Raw genomic sequence first — 11,170 nt, forward strand, 5'->3', positions numbered from 1 at the left:
TATTCTTCTTTTTCTTGTTGGGAGTTTTCCCGTGTAAACAGTTTTGTTTCTTTTCTTTTCTTTGGGGGTCGAGAGGAGAAGACCATGATGAAAATGTTGAGTGGCTCTCATATGCATTATTGTTGATTTAATCAAGAGCCCATATCACCTTGTCTTCTCCCTTGTATTAAATGCTTGCAGATTCCAGCTTAGTCCAATGCACGTACACTACTATTATTATCCACACCGTTCGGTCGTGCAAGTGAAAGGCAATAATGACGATATATGATGGACTGATTGAGATGAGAGAAGCTCATATGAACTCGACCTATCTTGTTTTTGTAAATATGATTAGTTGATCATTCCTGATTCAGCCTATTATCAACGAAACATGTTCGCAATGAAAATTAGAGATTATAGTTGCTCATGCCATGCTTAATTAGCTAGGAGTTTATAATGGTTTACCTTGTGTGCCAACATGCTATTAAAATGGTTGTGATATGGTATGATAGGGTGGTATCCTCCTTTGAACGATTCGAGTGGCTTGATTTGGCACATGTTCATGCATGTAGTAGAAACAAAATCAACATAGCCTCCATGGCATTTATGTTCATGGTGATTTATATCCTACTCATGCTTGCACTCAGTGTTGATTAATTTTAATGCATGTTCATGACTGTTGTCGCTCTCTAGTTGGTCGCTTCCCAGTCTTTTTCTAGCCTTCACTTGTACTAAGCGGGAATACTGCTTGTGCATCCACTTCCATAAACCCCAAAGTTATTCCATATGAGTCCACCATACCTTCCTATATGCGGTATTTACCTGTCGTTCCAAGTAAATTTGTATGTGCCAAACTCTAAACCTTCAAATGAAATTCTGTTTTGTATGGTCGAACAACTCATGTATCAACTAGGACTATCTATATCTTACATGCTAGGTGGGTTATTCTCACGAGGAGTGGACTCCGCTCCTCACTCGCGAGAAAATGGCCGGTAACCGGGATGCCCAGTCCCATGCTCAAATCAAAATAATTTCCAACAAAACTCCCCCAGGATTGTTGTTAGTTGGAGGCACCCGTTGTTTCGGGCAAGCCATGGATTTATGCTTGTTGGTGGTGGGGTAGTAGAAACTTTACCATTCTATTTGGGAACCGCCTATAATGTGTGTAGCATGGAAGATATCGAGATCTCTTAGTTGTTATGTTGACAATGAAAGTATGCCACCCAAAATACTCTTTATCTCTGTTTCAAAATTCGAGCTCTGGCACGTCTACAAATCCCTGGTTCGCTCTGTGAAGGGCCTATCTATTTAATTTTATGTTGAGTCATCATCCTCTTATTAAAAAGCACCAGTTGGAGAGCACCGCTGCCATTTGCATCCATTACTATTAGTTTATATTGAGTATAACTATGACTGGATCTCTTTTACCATGAATTACCAAGTCCAGTCAGTCCTTGATCTTCAGAGGTGCTCTGCATTTATGTTTTGCGGTCTCAGAAAGGGCTAGCAAGATACCATCTTGTTATGACATATTATGATTGTTTTGAGAATTTTTGTCATCCGAGATTTATTATTATTGCTCGCTAGTTGATTATGCCATTGATATGAGTAAATATGAGACCTAGATGTTATTGTGAATGTGGTTAGTTCATAATCTTTGCTGAAAACATGAATGCTGGCTTTTCAATTTGCAACAACAAGAGCAAACAGAGTTTGTAAAAATTTTTCTTTATCACTTTCAATTTTTCAACTGAATTGCTTGAGGACAAGCAAAGGTTTAAGCTTGGGGGAGTTGATACGTCTCCATCGTATCTACTTTTCCAAACACTTTTGCCCTTGTTTTGGACTCTAACTTGCATGATTTGAATGGAACTAACCCAGACGAATGTTGTTTTTAGCAGAATTGCCATGGTGTTATTTTTGTGCAGAAATAAAAGTTCTCAGAATGACCTGAAACTTCACGGAGAATATTTTCGAAATTAAAAAAAATACTGGCGGAAGAATCAAGATCAGGGGGCCCACACCCTGTCCATGAGGGTGGGGGGCGCGCCTACGCCCCCTGGGCGCGCCCCCTATCTCATGGGCCCCCTGAGGCTCCACCAACCTCAACTCCAACTCCATATATTCAAGTTCAGGGAGAAAAAAATAAGAGAGAAGGATTCATCGCGTTTTACAGTACAGAGCCGCCGCCAAGCCCTAATCTCTCTCGGGAGGGCTGATTTGGAGTCCTTTCGGGCCTTCGGAGAGGGGAATCTGTTGCTGCCGTCATCATCAACCATCCTCCATCACCAATTTCATGATGCACACCGCCGTGCGTGAGTAATTCCATCGGCTTGTTGGACGGTGATGGGTTGGATGAGATTTACCAAGTTATCGAGTTAGTTTTGTTAGGGTTTGATCCCTAGTATCCATTATGTTCTAAAGATTGATGTTTCTATGACTTTTCTATGCTTAATGCTTGTCACTAGGGCCCGAGTGCCATGATTTCAGATCTGAACCTATTATGTTTTCATGAATATATGTGAGTTCTTGATCTATCTTGCAAGTCAATAGTCAACTACTATGTTGTATGATCCGGCAACCCCAAAGTGACAATAATTGGGACCACTCCCGGTGATGACCATAGTTTGAGGAGTTCATGTATTCACCAAGTGTTAATGCTTTGGTCCGGTACTCTATTAAAAGCAGGCCTTAATATCCCTTAGTTTCCAATAGGACCCCGCTGCCACGGGAGGGTAGGACAAAGATGTCATGCAAGTTCTTTTCCATAAGCACGTATGACTATATTCGGGATACATGCCTACATTACATTGATGAACTGGAGCTAGTTCTGTGTCACCCTCTGTTATAACTATTGCATGAGGAATCACATCCGACATAATTATCCATCACTGATCCAATGCCTACGAGCTTTTCACGTATTTATCTTTGCTTAGTTACTTTACCGTTGCCACTGTTACAATTATGACAAAACTGCTATTGTTACTTTTGCCACTGTTATTACTTTGCTACAAATATTAAGTTTTCCAGGTGTGGTTGAATTGACAACTCAACTGCTAATACTTGAGAATATTCTTTGGCTCCTCTTGGGTCGAATTAATAAATTTGGGTAGAGTATACCCTCGAAAACTGTTGCGATCCCCTATACTTGTGGGTTATCAATATGCATCCCTATTACCACCGTACTCTTATGCAATGACAAGTGAGTAAACAATCATCTTGATAATAACACATCTAGCATGGAAAATATTGGCCACCCCCTGCTGCTTCATGAGCGGTACGGGCACACAAAAAGGAAATTCATTTTGAAAATTAGCGATGGAACATACAAATTGACATGGTACGGCACGGAAATATCGCATATAGGTGGGTATGGTGGACTCATATGGCAAAACTGGGTTTAAGGATTTTGGATGCAAAATTAGTATTTCTACTTAGTACAAGTGAAGGCTAGCAAATAGATTAGAAGCAACCAACCAAGAAACAAAAATTCACATAAACGAGCATTAAGCATAACTAACACCAAATAATGTACCACAAGTACGATGTAATTTCATTGCACAACTATTCACTTTTGTGCTTGCATAGGGAATCACAAACCTGAACACCGATATTCTTACTAAAGCATCATTACTCACCAACATGACTCACATATTAGTATCATCATATCTCAAAAGTATTACAAATAATCAAGTTTATTTTATCCAATGATTTTCATGATAGTTTTTATTATATCCCTCTTGAATATCTATCACTTTGGGACTAATTTCATATGTTGCAATTGCGTTTGACAAGCTCAAACAAATTTAAGTGAAGAACATGAGCATAAAAAAATTCATCACTCAAAAATAATTTAAGTGAAGCATGAGAGAATTTCTTCAACTTTTTTTACTAACTCTCAAATAAATCTAAATGAAGCACATCGTGCTAAAAAAAGATGTAAGTGAAGCACTAGAGCAACTCGATAGCTCAAAAAATTTAAGTGAAGCACATAGAGAAATTCTAACAAATCATAGCATAGTTTTGGCTCTCTCAAATAGGTGTGTACAACAAGGAAATATGAGACAAACTAAAAAGCAAAACAAGCAAAGACTCATATAATACAAAATGCTCCAAGCAAAACTCATGATACATGATGAATAAAAATATAGCTCCAAGTAAAATTACCGATGGCTGTTAGAAGAAAGTGGGGATGCCTTCCGAGGCATCTCCAAGCTTAGTTGCTTGGTTCTCCTTGAATATTAACTTGGGGCGCCATAGGGCATCCCCAAGCTTAGGCTCTTTTCACTCCTTATTCCTTCATCCATCATGATCTCACCCAAAACATGAAAACTTCAATCACACAAAACTTAGCAAAACCTTCCTGAGATCCGTTATATAATAAAGCAAATCACCACTCTAAGTACTATTGCAAACCCATTCATATTTTATTATTGCATTATACCTACTGTACTCTAAGTTTTCCATGGCTTATACCCTCCAATACAATCCATAGATTCATCACAACAAGTACACAATGCAACGAAAACATAATTTGTCAAACAAAACAGTCTGTGGTAATCTGAACTCTAACCATACTTCTGTAACTCAAAAAATTCTGAAAGATAAGGACAATGTAGGCAATTTGTATATCAATCTTGTGTAAAAATTTCAGAATTTTTCGTTGCTTCTATGAATTTAAACAATTCTGTACTGGACATAAAAGTTTCTGTTTTCCAACAAGATCAAAAACTATCACCCAACATGATACTAAAGGCTTTACTTGGCACATACACTAATTAAAACATAAGAACACAATCATAACAGTAGCATAATTGTGTAAACACACAAAAACAGAAAGAAAAAGAGAAACAAATTTTTTATTCATTGGGTTGCCTCCCAATAAGCGTTATCGCTTTATAGCCATCAAGATAGGCTTGAGATTTCAATGATGCTCACATGAAACACAAGAATTGAAGAACAAAGAGAGCATCATAGGAGATGTGACAAACACGTTTAATTCTAACATAGTTCCTATGCATAGGAATTTTATAAGCAAAAATATTATCACGACAAGAAATATATAGCATATGCAAAGGAGAGTAATACAACATTGACAATCTCATCATAACGAGAGGTAATTTAGTAATATGAAAATTTCTACAACCATATTTTCCTCTCTCATAATAATTACATGTAGGATAATAATCAAATTCAACAATATATCTATCATATAAAATCTTCTCTTCATGATCCACATGCATGCAAAGTTGTCACTCTTCCAAAATAGTGGGATTATCATCAAATAAAGTCATAACCTCTCCAATCCCACTTTTATCAAACAAATCTTAAAATTGAACACTCTCCAAATATGCGGCGTTATTTTTAGCTAAATTTGACACTCTTCCCAACCCACTTTCAATATTATTGCAAACATATTCATCATGAGGCTTAAATAAATTTTCAAGATCACAAGAATAATTATGACCCCAATCATGACCATTGCAATAAGTAGTAAACATAACAAAATTATCATCCCTAAGCTTGGGGTTTTGCATAATATTAACACAATTCACTTTAATAGAATTTATAAAAATATCATTGAACTCATTCTTTTCATTCAAGGAGGTATCGTGAATCACCTTATAAATTTCTTTCTTTAACACTTCATCACAATTTCCAGAATCACGAATGTCAAGCAAAACTTCATAAAGATAATCTAGTGCACTCAATTCACTAGAAATTGGTTCATCATTGGATCTTTTAAAAAGATAAGTGGATGAGGATCCATATCAATAGATTTTTAGCAAGAGAAGATACAAGCAAATAGAAGACACATGTCACACAAGCAAAGATAGAAAACGAACAAAAAGGCAAACGGAAAAGAAGGCAAGTAAAACGGGAAATTTTTGTGAAGTGGGGGAGCTGAAATCGAGAGGCAAATGGAAAATAATGTAAATTGCAAGGAGATGAGATTTATGATTGGGAAACTGATAGATGTTGATGATGTCTCCCCGACAACGGTGCTAGAAATACCTTTTGATGTCGCTTGAAACTGCGTCGGTATTTCTCTAAAGAGGAAGGGATGATGCAGTACAGATACGGTAGGTATTTCCATCAATTGTGCCACCAAGGTATCAATCCAGTTGGAGAACCAAGCAACACTATGTAAATAGTACCTGCACACAAAGAACAAATACTTGCAAGCCGACGCGTAAGAGGGGTTGTCAATCCCTCCACGGTAAAAAGATAGATAAATTTGTGGTGGATTGGATAAATAGCTCTCGATAAAATGAGAAATAAAGTAAGTAATAAAAAAGTGCATAAAGGTATTTTGGGTTTTTTGGAATAATAGATCTGAAAATAAAAGTGGCAAACAATAGATCGGAAAGCAAATATGATAAAGAATAGACCCGGGGGCCGTAGATTTCGCTAGTGGATTCTCTCGAGAAATAGCACGCGGTGGGTAAACAAATTATTGTTGGGAAATTGATAGAAGATCAAATAATTATGATGATATCCAAGGAAATGATCAATATATAGGCATCATGTCCGAGATTAGTAGACCAAAATGATTCTACATCTACTACTATTACTCCAGACATCGACTGCTATCCAGCATGCATGTAGTGTATTAAGTTCATGGAGAAACGGTGTAACGCAATAAGAACGATGACATGATGTAGACGCGATCTATTCATGTAGGGATAGCCCCCATCTTGTTATCCTTAATAGCAATGATACATGCGTGTCTTGTTGCCCCTTTTGTCACTAGGAAAGAACACCGCAGGATCGAACCCATCACAAAGCACCTCTTCCCATGGCAAGAAAAATCGATCTAGTTGTCCTAACTAAAGCAAATATTCAAAGAATAAATACGAGGTAATAAATAATCATGCATATAAGAGATCAAAGAGGACTCAAATAATATTCATGGATAAAAGATCTGATCATAAACTCAAACTTCATTGGATCCCAACAAACACACCGCAAAAAGACATTACATCAAACAGATCTCCAAGAGACCATTGTATTGAGAATCAAAAGAGAGAGAGGAAGCCATCTAGCTACTGCATATGGACCCATAAGTCTATGGTGGACTACTCACGCATCATCGGAGAGGCGCCAATGAGGATGATAAACCCCTCTGTGATGGTGTTAGATTGGATCTCGTGGTTCTGGAACTTGTTGCGGCTGGAATTTATAGGGTGAAGAGGCAGTGAAGGACACCCTCATGGGCCCCACAACCCACCAGGGCGTGCGTGGGCTTCCTAGCGTGCCCTGGTGCATTGTGGTCCCCATTGGACTCCTTCTAGGTGCTTTTCTTGGCCCCCCAAGGTGTCTTCTGGTCCAAAAAAATCTCCAAAAAATGATATTTTGCGTTTGGACTCCGTTTGGTACTGATATTCTGCGACGTAAAAAACAAGCAAAAACAGCAACTGGCACTGGGCACTATGTCAATAGGTCAGTCCCAACAAATGATATAAATTTGCTATAAAATGATGGTAAAACATCCAAGAATGATAATATAATAGCATGGAACAATCAAAAATCATAGATATGTTGGAGACGCATCACTGTGCTTTATAGACCGTGTGCGTTGTAATGAAGTGCAGAGCATAATTTCACCCTAATTTAATTGCTGCTACTTAAAATTGTACCTAGTTTGAACTTGAAAGTAGGCTATAGCTTTATTCATATCCATCAGGTTCAAACAACCAATGCATTATTCGATTCACAGATACATATGTTCAAGAATTACATAAGCACCAAATAAATAATGAATAACCAGGGTTGTATACTTGTACTATTAAAGATTGTAAAGAATGAGGCGAGAGACATTCTGGTTGCTAAACAAGGTGAAGCGGAATGGCCCTATTGTTCTATCCTCGATGCAGAAGGCACATGCAACTATAGTGCAACCCCTTGTGATGGCCGGCCGCCAATCATGTAGTTTGAGAGGTAATCTTGAGTAAACTGCTTTAGGATCCACTACAAAGGAAAAAGATTCAGACATTGTCATCTAACACAACTCATTACGGGCAGCAAAAAGAAGGCTACATAGTTCTTACTTACCATCCTGAAGTTCAGTGTTGTCTTGCATAAAGTGTAAACAAATAGTTCGATTGACATCTTTTGACCCATTTTAATAACAATATTTATCGGTTTCCTCACTTGATGTTGGTTCATGAATATCTCATTGCCCCATATGCAGAAATGGTTGAAGTGTGGATCCTTGGCAATGACATATGTACGTAAAAGCACCAAGTTAATATTAGAAGCTAAACAACAATTGCAAAATGATGTAGTACAACACTCCCTCCATCCCATTATATAATATATTATTACATGTATATCTAGACACATCAGAACATTAAGGTAACACTCTTCCTTGTTGCTACGTAGTCTGGGATTGCATATTTAGTCATTCAGTACAATGCATGTTGCTATGTAGCCTCAGATATATTAAATATGGCCCTAGTTAACCTACCAATAAATGGGTTACAGATATATTCAGTAAAATGTCCGATTCGATGATTAATCCCTTATTATCCCCCAAGCTATATGGTACCAGCTATGTGACGCCCGGATAATCAAGCTACAGTAACCTTTGCTAATGATGCCACGTCACCTCGATTACTGTTGCTAATCTCGCGTTAGTTCAAATCCGATTCAAAATCCAAATTCAAAAACAAGTCAAACAATTGAAGTTTTCAAAAGTCAAAACTAAAATGTTCTTATTGTGACAAATAATTCATAAGATATATTGGTGGAGAAACCAAGTCTTTATAATCTGTTTAAATGCACTAAACTAATTAAATTAGTAGCTAAAACCATTAATTAAATGCCTTTTATATTTTGTTTCATACTAAACTATATTATTTTGGGATGAATTTTTTTGTGGTTGTGACATAACTTGTAACATCAATTTAGGTGCCACTTTGGTATTTTATTAAAACCAAAATAATTAGGAACTAAAAGAAAACAGAAAAGAAAAAAAAAGAAAAAGTAAAACAAAACAAAACAAAAAAAAAAGGGAAAGGGACCCCCCCTTCACTGGGCTCCGGCCCAGCTGGCCATCCCAACTGGCCCACCTAACCTCCCCTGGCCTATATGGCCTCGTACCCCAAACCCTAACCCTCGAGTCACCCCACTCCTCCCCCGCACGATCCCCACCCCACTCTCTCGTCCCTCTCGCCCCCCTCCCGATCCGATCTGGATCGTGCGCTCGACCCACCCCGCCGCCAAGACGCCGCCAGGAGGCCCCCCCCCCCCCGCCTGAGGACCGCTGTCACCGCGCTCGTCCCGGACGTCGTCATCTCCACCACCGCTGTCTTCTTCGTCCTCCTCCCCGATGCGGTCCACCGATCGACGCCGCCACGAACCGCCACGCTGTCGCCAGACTGCCTCCTCGTCTTCCCCTGCGCCACATGTTGTCCCCGTCCTCCTCCCCAAAGGCCACCTCGAGCCTCGCCGCCCACCTGGTCTCTACATCGCCGGTGAGGGCCTCGCCCTCCCCCGTCTCTCCCTCTGTCCCGTATTTTACCGCGGTCCCCTCAACTGCTGCTCGCCGACCACCGCGCCCGCCTTGCCTTGTAGCCATCGTTGCCGCGCCGTGGTCCTGCCCGCCGCGCTTAGCGCACCACCACGCGTTGTGCTGCTGGCCGCCGGTGCTCGCCCCCACGCGCGCGCCTCCTCAGGCGCCTATCGTCGGAGCCCCTGGATCACTCGCCGTGCCCCGCTGCATCTGCTCGCCACGGCCCCCTCTACTCCGCCCGGACTCAGCCACTGGAGCTCCACGTCGGCGCGCTGCCTACCCCTGCTCCCCGTGATCGCGCCCGACTCCCCTTGGCCGCACCGGCCGGTGCCCGGGGCCAACCGGGTTACCCCCATATCCCCAGCGCCCGCGTGCCCGCACCCGCGCCCAAAACCACTATGGCCCCCTAGGGCCTATGACATATGGGCCCCACCCACAAAACGTGTTTAAAAAAACTAGAATTAAAAAAAATTAAAAATTAAAAATTAAAAATAAATTTAATTAATTAACTAAGTTAATTAAGTTAATTAGTCCTAATTAATTAAACTAATTAACCTGCTAGTTTAAATAAACAGTAATTAGTTTAACCTAAACCCTAATTAACCTAATCACTTTAATTAAGTTAACTAATCATGTTTAGTTAACTAAGTCAATGACCAGTGGGACCCACACGTCAGTTGACCAGTCAACACCTTTGTTGACTGCTGACATCATGCTGACATCATGCACTGTTCTGGATAATGTTGAATTAAAATAATTAAATAAATGCTAAAAAGTGATTTAAATCTTTTAAAATCAATATAAAATAAACCATAGCTCGGATGGAAAAACTTCGTACATGAAAGTTGCTCAGAACGACGAGACGAATCTGGATACGCAGCCCGTTCGTCCGCCACACATCCCTAGCATAGCAAACACACAACTTTTCCCCTCCGGTTCATCTGTCCGAAAACGCGAAACACCGGGAATACTTTCCCGGATGTTTTCCCCCTTCGTCGGTATCACCTACTACCGCGATTGGGCACACCTAGCATCATTACTTGTCATGTCATGCATCGATATGCATCTGATTGCATGGTATTCATTGTTTCTTCCCCCTCTTCTCTCCGGTAGACTACGAGACCGACGCTGCTGCTGCCCAGTTCGACTACGGAGTTGACGACCCCTCCTTCTTGCCAGAGCAACCAGGCAAGCCCCCCCCCCTTGATCACCAGATATAGCCTATTCTTCTCTATACTGCTTTCATTAGAGTAGTGTAGCATGTTACTGTTTGGTTACTCCTATTCTGTTGCATAGCTTGTCATTGTTGCTACAGTCATTGATACCATACCCGCAATCCTAAATGCTTAGTATAGGATGCTAGTTTATCATCATTGGCCCTACATTCTTGTCAGTCTGCCTTGCTATACTATTGGGCCGTGATCACTCGGGAGGTGATCACGGGTATATACTATACATATATACATACTACAGATGGTGACTAAAGTCGGGTTGGCTCGAGGAGTACCCGCGAGTGATTCATGGATTGGGGGCTGAAAGGACCTTTGTCCCGACGGCCCTTTGTGTGGATCTTTGTGGCGGAGCAACAGGGCAGGTTGAGACCACCTAGGCGAGAGGTGGTCCTGGCCCTGGTCGCTGTTCGCGGTTGCTTCATAACAACACGCTTAACGAGAT

This window comes from Triticum aestivum, chromosome 6B (assembly GCF_018294505.1).
Source record: "Triticum aestivum cultivar Chinese Spring chromosome 6B, IWGSC CS RefSeq v2.1, whole genome shotgun sequence".
In the NCBI taxonomy this organism is placed as follows: Eukaryota; Viridiplantae; Streptophyta; class Magnoliopsida; order Poales; family Poaceae; genus Triticum; species Triticum aestivum.